At 36.3% G+C, this 14318-nt stretch overlaps 1 protein-coding gene across 2 annotated transcripts in view; it reads left to right on the top strand.

The window, feature by feature from the left end:
• Positions 1 to 1312: 1312 nt before the first annotated feature.
• The window catches only part of LOC106175388 (teneurin-m), a 92003-nt gene continuing 78997 nt past the window's right edge, over positions 1313 to 14318 (top strand). The window contains exon 1 of one of the 2 annotated variants that reach the window (XM_087007378.1): positions 1313 to 1327. The gene's annotated coding sequence lies outside the window, so the exon portion shown is untranslated. Of the gene's footprint in view, positions 1328 to 11994; positions 12179 to 14318 lie in introns of those variants that run through there. The other variant, XM_024075216.2, reaches the window with a different exon arrangement.

Genomic DNA, 14318 nt, shown 5'->3' with positions numbered 1-14318 from the left:
TATTGCTACCACTTATGGGCGTCTGCAGGGGGGTCAATGGGGTCACTTGACACCCCCCTCCCCTCTCCCTCTGGAATTTTGGAACTGCATTTTTTATTGCGGGTACCCAGCCAATCATTATCTTCCCCTTCAATGACTTAAACCCCCCTGGAAAATTTTCTGCAGATTCCATGCAACTACTGGTACTGCTACTACTACCCAGTACGGATCAGACAAGAATGTAGCAAAAAAATTGCAGCACCTTGAGTGAGAAATAGCTAATCTCAGCCTGCCTTTAACTCGTACACATGCAATTTCATCATTGCGTAATCGATTTTTACTCCAGGTTGGTGTAAAAATATAAGAACAGAAAATTGCTTGATATGTATTTTGTATGTGGCCATGCCAGCACCATGATTTGATAGGGGCATCTCGATAGCCCGAAGGTTCATTGGTATAAAGGTTCATTGGTCTGAAAAATCATAACATTTTCAACAGTTTTTTTAAATCAAGGGTTCGTTGGTCTGAATGTTCTATAGTGAACCTGTGGACTATTGCTATGGCCCTGGGAGGAGTTACTAGTACCTAATTTGTACTGGGGCATGAGATCGCCATTACATATCACACTGTTGCACAGTTGGTCAGGAATGATCTAAATTTAGAAAGATTTAATTGGTAAAATAATACAGAAATGGCATGATGGTTTTCAGATGATTTGTCTAAGATAGTACTTCAGATTTTTAAGACACAGGCACACGCACCTTTTATATGTGAAATGATCTATTTTTTTGAGAAAAATATTAGGAAAGTTATTTCAGAAAAAGTTGAATCATTTTGAAGAGACCAATCATTATTATTTTACCTAGAAGGCATGACATTTTGACCCTTCATCAAACGACTGCTTCCTTGATGTGGACAGGGACATAGCCAGCAAAGGCAAAGGGACAGAGGTATCTTTTTCTGAAAAATTGGTCCTTTTACCATAAAACCTGCTTGTACCTATATCAATTTTTTCCCTGAGAAAGGATCTCTCCCCCCCCCCCCCCCCCAAAGAAAAAAAAAAGGCAGTTTGTTCTTCCACACCCTTGAGCCTACTGGCTATTGACCTGGCTTTGAAGTTTTAGGATGTCAGTGAAGATGGGGGGGGGGGGGGGGGGGGGGTATTTCATATCAAAAAACATTCTCTTCCTTTACTTTTTTGTAAACTGGACAATATTTCACTGTTGAATTTCCCAGTTTCTGTGCCATCTTTTCCTAGAAAACATTCACTTCTGCCAATGTAATGTATTTTTTTATTTTATTTTAGAGAGAAGTTGTGCAAGAAATAATGCAAGATATGATGTGTGTGGTAAGTATTTAAACATATTTGTAAGAAATGATCAATTGAAATGATGTCATGTCTTTTTATTGAATTTAGATAAATTTGATAAGGGTTTGATATGCTGAGAAGAAAATTTGAATATCAAACCAATTAGAATGTCTTTGTTGACAGAGATGTTTGCCAGATGTATTGTTAAGTCTTTGATATCAATTTGTCATCTTTGATGTGGCTTAATAAGGGGGAGGATTCTTTTTGTCATCATCAATTATTCCCTGTGAATTTCATTTGAGGTTTCCCAATAGAGATTTTTTTTCATTTAGCCTTTGCAACTCGGCTGCCAAAGCTGTAGTATCACATCTGGATCATTAGGAAACGAGAAAAATTGGCAGGATATAGCTGAGAATAAGGTTATAGCTCATGCATAGCATCTTGCAGATAATTATAGAAAGTGAATATCATGCATGCATTTTTCAGTCATATCAAATCAAACCAACATGCTGTGATTTTAAAAATAAAGGGTTCAGTTGTACACCAAAATACGTCAACGGATTTCTAAAGATGTTTTACAGGAAGGTTTCAGTTACTTCTCATTGTGTCAGAGTAATTGAGAACAACGTAAACACTCCTCCTTTCTGCTGTATTAATGACAGCTAGGGTGTTAGAATGCATGGATGAGCAGATCAGTTTTATCTGCAAGCTGTTTCTTTGTGGGCATTTTGTGGTCAGTGACCATGGACGGAAGTGAAGGCAATGTAGTGGAAAATTGTCTGCTTATCTTGTTGACCTGGTCAAACTTTGTCAATGAGGGAGATCTGTTCCTGGATTTGTGTGCTGGTTAGAGAGCGAGAGAGTTCAGAGGATAGAATTTAAGCTCTGTACCTAAGGTAATTATTTTTCTTGATTTGGAATTTTTTTTGTATTGTTATATTAGGCATGTTTTATGTCATGTATACACTGAAAACTGATTTTAATTTGAAAGAAAATTATTGATTTCAGATCGTAAACATTTCTTAGAATTTTATTGATAAACATTGGAGTCAAGGTGTTATGAGCACTTCTTTACCTAACCTTATTAAAAGAATACATATTTCTGAAGATGATCTAACAAGAATAAAACTGACAGGTGGGTAAATATATAAAACATTTTGATTTTATTTTGATTATTTAATGTGGTGCCAGACAAGTGAGCTGGGGTGGATGTTGGGGGGGGGGAGGGGTAAATATAATTGTTCTTTCACCTGGAAAGGACTGCTCTGAATCAAAATTTGATCTATCTGTAGGTACTATGCCATATCTCACATTAGGTTGACTAATTAGGGGGATAAAAGGTCAACTTGTTCAGACCCCCTCCCTCTTGTTTGAAATTGTTTGCCAGTAGCCTGGAAGCATCCTTCATGCCTGGGAACTCAGTGAGAGAAATTTCTTGATCATCTCTTGATGTGATCTTTCGACACCAAAACAAATTGCAGGTGAAGCACACCAGGTGGTGGATCCCCCACATCAAGTGGCCAGCCAAGTGGTCCGTCAGCTGGCTAAGATGGGTCAAGCTTTAGAAATAGCCAGCTTTCATTGACCAATACAGGTAGATTCAAGTACAGGTAGATTAAGTATAGGATTATTCTTAAGATTATAGACTTACTAAGTTGCAATACAGTAAGGTGGAGTACATTATCCTATGTAGAACATGGGATAAATTGTTTGCACCTTTTTGTCAATAGGCGGAAGGGTCATAGTTAACATCAGTGATGGTCAGTTTGCAGTGACCTTTACAGGTAGGTGTTTAAATCTACCTGTACAGGTGATAATAAGCCTTTGATGCATGTTCTTATCTTAAATCTTGTTAATTGCCTGTAGCATATTTTGCCTGGTCAAGAGGTACTGGTCAAGCAGCACAGGTCATTTGGTCTCTGGATGCATATTTGTGGGTTTATCATGAAGAGGTATTTTTATTTGGGGTAGAGGTATTTTTATTGGGTAACAGATTGGACTGGTTAGAAGTATGGGAAATGTCAGACGAAAAGATTTGGCTTTAATGAAATCAAATCATCAGTACGTGAAATGATTATCCTAGTATCTTTCTGCTGTCTTGTCTTGCACATGAAAAGTGTACTTCCCCCCCCCCCAAAAAAAAAAAAAAAAAAGTACCAATTTGTATGCTGAGTACATTTCATCATTTCTGCTGGCTGGTGTATAAAAATGGTACTACTGAAAAATAGCTAGTACATTTTATTCTTTTGGTTTTAGCTATTTTGTTGACTGTCTACACCACACATACAAGTGCTCAATGTGCAGTCAATATCTTTAGTCTATCTTTCTTATATTACTTTTTGAAATGTTTGCAGTGTGGGTTTCAAAGTAATTAGTAAACATACAGACATTAAAGTTTGATCAACAAGTCATTGATTAAAAAGAACTTTGACAGTGTTGAAACCTGAACAAAAGAAAAAAAATTGATTGCAATCTGTAAGTGGTCTTTAGGTAAAGTTTCTTATAACGGCATTTATATCATTGTGTGCAGTTCATGACATTGACAGGGAAATGATGGCTGTCCTCACATGCTGCAGGGAGTTTGGTCTGGTATTTTTGTTGGAAATTGATCTTCTGTCTTGCCACTGGTGATGGTTATACTTGTCTTCCTGGACATGCAAGAGACCCAGGCCTGTAGCCAGCAATTTCAAAAGGTTTTTTTTTTTTTTTTTTTTGAAAAAATAAGACCTTTTAAAATGAAACCTTTGTGTACCTAAAAAATTAAACCCAGAATGAACATTTTCCAGACAAAAAAGGAGGTTCTTTAGAACCCCCCCCACCCCATGGCTACGGGCCTGAGATCTGAGAAAAATTAAAGTGGTTTGATGTTTTTAAAGAGTCCAGCATTTTGTCTTTAAATGACTTGATTCCCCTTTCAGCCAACTTGAGAAATGGCTTATCAACCTAGGTCAAATTTGAATTCAGAGTGAACCTTTTCTGGCAGAAAGAGCTGTTCTTTCGACCTCCCCCTGAACCTCTATTGTTTGCAGGCCTGTTATGTGTATAATATAGGAGATCAGTGTTAAAGCAACTTTTTAGTTAATACAACATTGAACATCACCTGTATATGAACACCGTATTTGATTGTTAACAGTCTATAACCTGAGGCTGGCTGTATTCAAAATGGTCAAGGTTAAATGTCCAGGAAGTTTGGTCTGGCCTGGGGTGAGATATTGATCTGTTTGGACAATGGTCATTTAAGGCCCCATTAAGCACACCACAGGTGGGTGTCAATCCTACAGACACTGGGAATGAGGATCTTTCACAAGAGTGTGTAGTGTGCGTTATTCATGAATTAATAAATGACTCGGTCAGTGTTACAGTGTGTGCCATAGTTAATCTTTCTGAGTAGTTTTTGTTTGGTTTTGTTTTCTTTTTATTATTTTATTTTCAAAAATTATTCATCCTAATGGAGGTTACAGATTTATTTTAAAATCTGTATATTTGGTTGTTGTATTATCTTTCTCCTGGACCCCTTATGTAGAACTGCCTGCTTCAAAAGCTTGCATTATGGGAATGGATTTTTGTAAATAGGCAAATTCAGGTTTTAATGATATCCTTAGCTCAATGATTCAAAAAATAAAAGACATTTGCTTCATTTAATATTAGTTATTACACAATTATTTTGATGTGTTTGCCTTCAACTTGATATTTTCAGCTTAAAATTGTAAGAAAGAAAAAGAAACATAAGCACAATGTATGCCTCAAAGAAAATGACCTTTCTTTTAATTTCTGCCATCTTCCTGTTCATTATGCTTTGTCATTCAGTTGTTTTTCCTCACTGTAAGTCATAATATTGCAGCTTTCCCAAGGCATTGCCAAAGCATTAGAAGACTCCTATTTTCATCAAATTTCTGACAGTTTAAGTAAAAGGATAGATGTCCGTTCAAACCAGAATCACCTTGAAATAATCCTGACAACTCACATCTTTGACTGACCACATTAAGAAGACCCTATTGTCTTTAAGAAATCAGGTTATCTGAATTCCCTATTTTGTTCTATTTCTGGTTTGAAGCATTCCTTGTCTGAGTGTGCCTGCTGAGTGGTTTAAATGTCAGATAGCGATGAATGCTAAGTGTCTGTAATGGGAAAAGGTACAAGGTTAAACATCACACTTTCTGCTCTTAATGTTACATGCATTTTCTTAAGGTTTTCCTAATGGTTATATCTATCTATCTATTTATCTATCTATCTATCTATCTATCTATCTATCTATCTATCTATCTATCTATCTATCTATCTATTTGTGAGCTTGCAAGTCAGGTTAGCCTGGCACTGCCCTGTCAATGTAACTAGAAATGGCTGACTTTAGGAGAAATTATTTATTGATGAATTGTTTAGGAAACCTAGGGCCTGTTCAGAACCAGTTGGTCCGGGGACTAACTAGTCTGCAGATCATATATGGTGTGCACTTGACAATGGATTCCTGCCTCCTACGTGCGCTGTATCTGCAGAGGCAGAGCAATTAGATCTCGGCATACTTTCAAGTGGGTCCTGTCATATTTGATCCGTTGACTAGTTTGTCTGCAGATCAGCTGGTTCTGAACAGGCCCTTATTTCCCTATAATGACAAGATAATATTTCCTTAACCTTTCTCCAACTGCCCTTCCATATGATATTGTATATAACAAATGGGATGAAGGCATTTCTCTTTTAAGATGCTTGTCAAAGTTACTTTTAAGTACAAGTGATGTTTTTGATTCTATTTGTCTGTTAGCAACATTATGCAAAAAAAGTCTTTGGGGCCATTCAGAATAAAAGATCTGAGTATCAGCTCATCCAAGAATCAAATATGGTGGACCCTACATGACAGGAAAACCGCTTAATCCTGAAATAGTCTTTCCGCCTCTCACACGCCTCCCCACATGTCATCCTTGCTGGGGCACAGTAGTTAAATCTTGGATCAATTCGACCGGTCGAGGGATAACGCGTGGGGAGGCATGTGAGAGACAGCTGATACTGGGATCTTTTATTCTGAATGGCCCCTTAAATGGATTTTAAAGAAATTTTCAGGATAGGTCAGAAATGGACTACTCAGTAAGTTAGAAATAATTACATTTTGGTAGTGATCCATTATTTAATAAATGAATTCATATTGGATTTTATAACTTATGTATTGCTAAAAGATCAAGGTTGGGTTAGCCACATGATTTGCCTGCTTTACAGTGATGTCAAGCATCATGAACAGTATTAACTTAAACTTAATTTACTGTCCACACCATCCAACAGCGGCATTTACCCAGGCCAACCCCCCTGTATCTTATCCTCTTTATGCCGAGTGCTTGGCGAGGACACAGTCTACAGGTACCATTTTTACAGAGGTCTCTGGTATGACCCGGTCCCAGGTAGCGAACCCTGGACCTCCTGCACGGGAGGCGAGCACTCTACCGGTAGAGCCACTCGGTCAGGTGGCAGTGGTGGCATGAATATTTACATGAATTTTTAAAGTTGAGGGTATTTCTGATAAGGTACACATGCATCCAATGCCCACACCTTATTATAAAACCAGGTCACTCAGATAATTATCAGTTGTATATTTTCAATAACGGCATTTGTAAATAACAGTACCATGAAGGAGTTATTTTTCTGGACCTATTATATTTGTCTTAAAACCATGAACTATACAACCAAGTTTCAAACTGAGATGCACAAACTTGATTCCCGTGGTCTGATACATGTAATGTTAGCTGTGGAGATGGGGATTAGTAATGGTTGGCAGATATGCTAAATATTTATCTCGATAAAGAGCATGATAAACTTGGGATCAAACTAGTGGCCATGAAGGATAAAAGTTTCAACGTCTTTGTGATTGCATTAGGATTTATTTATTAAAAGCACACAACAAGCACTAAGTTCAGTTTACACATGTGCAAGAAGAATTGTCATTTGAATTAGTCATACAATGAGTGGCAGACCTGTATATATGTAGCAAAAATTTATTTATTTTCCTGTACATTTCAACTTTCCCATAATTACCAGCTAGGTTACGCCATATATTGAAAATGGTTAATTCTCAAAATTACAATCCATAAACCCTTGTTGGAGTACAAGTTTGTCAAGTTTTTCTCTTCACTTTTCAAGATAACCTTTAAAAGATACATCTTCCCTTTAATGTTGTCTGATCTCTCTCATTTGGGCTCTAAGAAGTTCTCAAGATTGTGTTGTATGCAGACATGTCACCACTTGATCAAATCTATATACCTCATTGATCAGACTGAAGTAGTAGAAATACACTTCTCATCTCTCTTCAAAAGTTACCCCACCTGCGCACTTTGTTATTTAATCCACACATCTTTGTACACCCAGAAAATGTTTTACATCTGACTCAGGCCCCAGTCAGTTCACCAGTCTGTTTAATTTCTCCAATTTCTCCCATAGTCTCCACTTCAAACAATGCCACAAACAAACAACAAAAGATCAGACTTTACAATTACAACATCTGGAGAAGTTTTTATTTTTGTAGAAATCCTCTTTTGACTGGCTTCTGCTTGCCATCTGTTTGGAAAGTCCTGGTTTAACAAAAAGGTACTTTGTTCAACTTTGTCACTACAAGAGTTGTCCATTAGTGCCCATTTCTTTCATGGATTGTTAGTTCCAGCCCCTGAAGACATGACAGAAAAAAGAGGCTTGTCTTGTCCATATGTTCTTTGTAGTGTATTTACAGTGCTCTTGAGACAGTAGTTAATCAGTGTTTTATAGATTTTATGAATGCAGAGACGCAGCAGACTTGATATTAGATATTTATTGGCTATTAATTTACATGGCAGATGAATTGATCTGTATTTCTTTTGTCCATTCATCCAGTAATTACAACATTTGACCATTACTGGACACTGACTTGGAGGAATTATCAGTGATTATTAAGACTTTTAATGAGTCAGAAACACTTAATCTGACAAATATTGAAATAGATTACAGGCATCTTCGTGAAATTTTCATGTGAAATATTTCATTTGGATTTAGATCATAACACACATCCAGATTAACTACAGATTATTTCATAACAACCTATTTCACACCTATTTCATCTTAAGTGAAAATATTTTAGTGAAATAATAATAAGAAATTAATAATATTTTTAAAAAATCATAATGATGATTAGTCAGTATTTTTCTTGTTCATTTAAAAACTGTTCTGAGGTCTTGAATTTAGTTAATTAAAATTGTGATAAAATTAAAACTTATCTTTTCCAAAAATATTTCAATTCATCTCCAAAACAGTTAAAACAACATAAAAGTTGGTCAGTATTTTATCCAAATTCAGTGCATACAGTATTTTGGTCATTTATCTATATCTCATTCTGCCAGTTGCCAGCTGTCCATACTAGCCAGACCCGAGAGATCAAGAAATCAACTACCTGGAATTAACCACTATTATCCCACTGATTGCCCACCCTAAGCTCAGGTGAGATAATCCTTTAATCTAAAATCTAAGAATGATTGGGTCAAATCAGTAAATGACACTGTGTAGAAAGCGAGCAGACGAAATGGAAGCTGCGAACAGAGAATTTTAATCATGACAATTAAGATATGAAGTATAACCAAGCCCTGGGCATGGATAATTATGGGATATACAATAGTGTGTTAGGTGAGCCATGATTGTGCTTGGTTGTGACACTTTGTCCATGGCTTTTGCCATAGTGCAGACAATGCAAGAACTGGCATAGTAGGTTTGTGGCCAAATGCAAAGGGAAATTTGCTTTGTTACAAGACATTTGAAGACAGTTGGGTATTTCTAAAATTGCTATTTTAATATTTTCAAATAATTTTTCTCTAACCAATCACCAGATTGAAGAAAGTTCAGTCTTTTTGTCTAAGCAAGAAATGTGACCAATGACCTAAGGTAGAAGTAGGGATGATCATGGATAACGTAATCTTAACTTCTCCTAAGACACAGCCATCTTTTTATTGTTTGCCAGCACGTCTTAGCTGAAAGGTGGAATAATCCCATGATCTCATTTCAACACCACAGTCTGATCGTTGCCCCTAATTGGCAGTAATTGGTGAATAATTGATATGTATGGTGCATTGTCCTCATTGCCTCAGGATTATTCAACATATGGGAGATGGTCTTGAAGTGTTGATTCCTCTATAGGAGTCCTTTCTTGGTATTGTTGAGTTGTAAGATTATGACAATTATTGAAGATGGATTTCTCTGAAAGAGATCATTATTAGTGTGTTAAAAGTGTGTTGTATTGTAACTAAGATATCAGGGTGATTGACAACAAGCACCAGTTTAATTAATTTGTGGTGTAAAGTTATAGGCAAAATTTGAGGATAATTGCATACACTTATGAAAGAGGTAAGTTTTATCGCCATCTGTGACATAGAGAAGTACTGCTATCCAGATTAAATGCAGGGGAGAAGTGTATATAAAAATATTAATTTTGTCATGATTGTCGCCACTTGTTTACAGATATTTTACGACAGTCTTCCAAATTATCTTTGTTGATCCATCCTCCATTTTTTACCAACAGAAAAACATTAGATGCCCATCAATGCAAACTTGAAAATTCTGACCATCTTCTAGAAGACCCAGAAGATGGCCTCTTTCCACCCCTGCAGAAATCTGTGAAAAACAAAGGCTAGATATGTGACAGCTATGATATGGCAATCTTTTCTGATTTAACTTCGATTTGGTAAGGCACAGGTAAAATTTTCAAAGCATCCATAACAGATGGTATTTAATTAAAGTAAAGGCAAGATTTAAAATATAGAAAGATAATGATAGTGACAGTGAAAGGGTGACTTTTGGCTGCAACATTTATTGAATGTTTGTATATACAAGTCTTATTGTTCAGGATTTTTTTTTCTTTTTCTGCTTAAGTTATCTTTTATGCTCTTCAGAAAATCTAAACACCTGCATTTCTCTTTTAATGGCCTTTTTAGACCCTTCTACATCAAGCAATAAACTTAACTAGACCTGTCCACTTTGAAAGTTCCTTTGTAAAACTTCATGCTGGAGGCGGGGAGGGGGGAGTTTACTCCATTTTTACAAGTTCCCTACAAGTTCACTTCCTGTGATCAAGTTCAATAATTAGACTTGAGTGCATGGGGGGGTGGGGGTGGGGGTGGGGGGCTTTGGTCCAGTCTAGCATACCGCTTGATCTGAAAAGGGCCCAAAAAGAGAAATCCGCCTCTTCTTTCCTCCCTGTGTGCTGGTCTCCAAGTGACATTTTGTGATATCACTGTATAGATCTACGACCATGGACAGGAATAAATACAGGTGTTCTTCAGATGTGCTGATAACTTCTGTGGTTTTCAGGTTGGGTGAAAATGGCATCTTCAGTGGCTTTTGCTATTAAATTATTGTAATAAACTATAATCACAGTCATCATGACATATTAGTTCAGGACACTTGTGGGTTTGAACAGGGAAAGGCTTAGGAACAGCAATATCACTCTGAAATTTGCACCTGGTTCTGCGCCATTTCTCAAGTTGGTCACATAAAGGTGTAATTTGGTCCACTTTTTTCAGAAAAAGCCCCCTTCTCCCCCCCTTTGAAATTGCTCACTACAGGCTTGTAAAGAAGTAAAGAAAGGTGACTTTGAGATTTTTGACCACTACTTAAATTGATAGTGTAAGTTGGGGTAATCAGTAACCTCAGACGGCTTACACAGTTACCATGTATCTTGTCATGGGGGAACTACTTACAATTCTTTGTGGTAAATATGTGGTAAAACCCAGCTGCAGAATTAATTGATTGTCACGAGGTTAATGATTAATGACTGGTGATGTTCAGATGTGGCCCTTTTTTCCACATAAAAAAGGTAGACAGCCAAAGACAACAATTGTGTGTCAAGAATACAGTTCATAATCACATATTTTTATGAAGTTAAAAAAAAAAGAAACTCTCAAATTTGAATATAACAGCTAATGTCATCAATGAGATCTGATTATTTTGGACTCCAGTTACTAAGTTTAACCCATAAAGTGCTAGATTTAAATTTAGTTTTCAGTGATGCCAAATGACTTACTAGAAAGTCAAAAATTAGGTTTACCTTTATGGTTTTGTAACTTTTTTCACTTAATTTATGCAATGTGCCCTATCCTCTGATTTCCTTTTCCATTACTTCATGGACAAAAAGATTAAATTCTTACAATAATTTAATCAAAATTATAAAGTTATAATAAAAAGTGTCATTGGTCCCGTTTCTATTTGATAGTGCATTATATGTAAATATTTTATATGTATGACATTAACTTACAAAAGACACACCTAGATCCTATGTCCATCTCCTAGGCTAGACCATGTGAAATTGGTTATATGCTTGCCTATTTGTACAAACCTTGAACAATGCCTTGCCTTGAAATAATTTTGGTTTTCTGATTTTCTCTCTTTTAATATTCATGCCTGATATACTGCCTTGTTTGAATGAATATTAAAAACATTTCAGTGACACTGTTCCAAAATAAAAGTATTTCAAAGGCTTTAATTTAGCAACAAACTAGGAATAAATCTGCCATGACCTCATTTTAAGATCAGATTGCATGATGGAAACTATAAACCAGTACAATGAGCATGAAAAGTTCCAATTAACATTGTATTCTGACCACTTGAGTTGCTCTAAATGAATTCAGATATTAATCTCATGCATGCCCATCTGCATGATGGTGGACAAAATAGATGAATTTGTCTGTGTCCACCCCAGCATTTTGTGACAGTAACTGGTATTTCACGGTTCCCTTGGTCAGATGTATTTTTGTTTTTTTGCCATTTTAAAAGGCTTTGAGAAAGGAGGTTGTTTCTATGGCTAATCTTTGGTAAAACTGGTGGTGTGAAATGTTTGTTAAAGTTTTGACCAATTGGATGAAACTTTGACCATTGACCAGAATTTTTCAGAGCAATGAGGTATGTTCATATTTATTTGCCATATAGTTTATTTCATGTAAATGGGTGCAATTTTTGGTTGCTGGAATAGCATAGTGATTTAAATGAGAATCTTTTAAATTTTGTTTTTTAATGTTAGAAAAGCTTAACCTTTTTTTTAGAGGGACATGTACCTATTGTGGTAAAACAAGCCTCCAGTCTTGGACCCATCATACTCCGAGCTCCAGTATATAATTCCTCAATTGGAACATAGCTTGAAATAAGAATTATAGATACTATAGAATGCTTATTTTATGTTTACTGGACCAAACTGTGTATCTTTGGTAACAGCTGCTCTCCCGTATTTTTTCATAACTCTGTCAGGAAGGTTTGAATTTCATTACCCTGAAGTATCAGGCATGGTTCTGTTGTTTTTCTTCACATTATTGAGAGCTCACTTTCTGTTAATGGCACATAATTTGTATAATTTTAAAATTGATGATATGCATTAAATGTCTATGTAACTTAAATGTCTTTAAATAATACTTTGTTTTGCATGATTTGGTCCACTGAGATGGTAGGATTTTCTGCCTAGACCTTAGGACCTTAAATTTAGACCCTACAGTTTATTTTAGTAAGATTTATATCTCTAATTTTCTAAATTGTGGTATGTGTTTTTTCCTTATTTATGGTTCACATCAAGTTTCTCTCAGCTGCATAAGTACTGCAGTCTACAGTGCATTCTTGTTTAAAAGAAAAAAAAGAACAACAAAATTGGTTGATGACAGTAAACTTTCCTAGGGCCCATTAACATATTCTTGAGGCCTAGTACTATGGATCTGAAAATGTTAGTTCTGTTTTGCTGTCCCAGGTCTGGTTTTATCATAATTGTGCCCCAGAGGTGTATAATCTGTATTATTACCAGGTGGATGAAGAAGCACCTGGAATGCCTGAGTAACCTTTTTTTCCACGTAGGGGTGACAGTTACGACTAGGGAGACAGTTAAGGGTGAAAGTGGTTAAATTGAGATTTAGAAAAAGAGCTGACAATGTTAGCATATGAGGTGCTTTATTCCATAGTGTATTTCACCACATCTCAGGGTTAAAATGTTTTACCTTTATCTGGAAATCTTCTAAGCCGTTTATAGAGGGTTACTGTGAATATTGGTCCCAGAACATTTAATTATGAATGAAAATTAAGTGGCATTGGTTTTTATCATCTTGGTATATACACTAGATATAACTATAATCTATCCTTTTTAACAAACTTTAATGTATATCACTTTAAGTATGCCTTATTGTTAAGTAAGATGACAAAAAATAAGTTGATATTAAAACTGAAAAAAATTATTCAAAAGCATTGGAACCATCAACCCCTTTCTCCCCTTTGATAAGACATCATTTGGGTGGCACGTTGAGGGCCTCACCGTTAAATGTCCACAATGCCACAATATTTGTCTTTGTTATCCTGAAACTGTGCTGACAGTGTCGATGTCGGATATTTCAGGAGGGAAAACATCCCAGGATTTATTGCACCCAGAAAACATGAAATGTGGATTTTGGTCACAAAAATGTTGTGGAATGTCAGAGTTCTTATTTAAAAGTGGGCTGAGAATGTACAATAATTGTCAGTGTTATACTCCATCATTCCCTGACACAGAATACTAAATGGAAGGTCACTGGTGAGTGTTGCTAATGTGATTTAACATTTGATACTTGTAAGGCTTGCTGGCAGGGGGAAGGGTGTTTGGGATGGGGGGGTGAGCATTTAAAGAACCACCATTTTGGTCAGAAAGGGACTAATTTCAAAAGGAGTTAATTTTTGAAAAGGTTCATCTTTTATACCCTATAGGTGATCCAGGTTAACAAATGGCATAGAACCTACATATATATGTACATAGATCAAGTTTTGATTAAGAGTGGACATTTTCTGACTAAAAGGGTGGTTTTTTAGGCCCCCCCTCCTCACACTGTCTACAGGGCTCATGCTGGGAAAAAATTCCCATTAGTATCTGTAGCAGGGGTGGAGATAGAGATATTTTCTGACAGTCTTCCAAATTATCTTTGCTGATCCATCCTCCATTTTGACCACATTCGGACAGAAAAGTTAGATGACTTTCAATGTACACTTGAAATATTCTGACCATCTTCCGGAAGACCCAGGAGAGGGCCTCCATGCATCT

The sequence above is a fragment of the Lingula anatina genome, chromosome 3, assembly GCF_051362555.1.
Source record: "Lingula anatina isolate TDL-2025a chromosome 3, LinAna3.0, whole genome shotgun sequence".
NCBI lineage: Eukaryota > Metazoa > Brachiopoda > Lingulata > Lingulida > Lingulidae > Lingula > Lingula anatina.
This window is presented reverse-complemented; position numbering and strand designations above follow the sequence as displayed.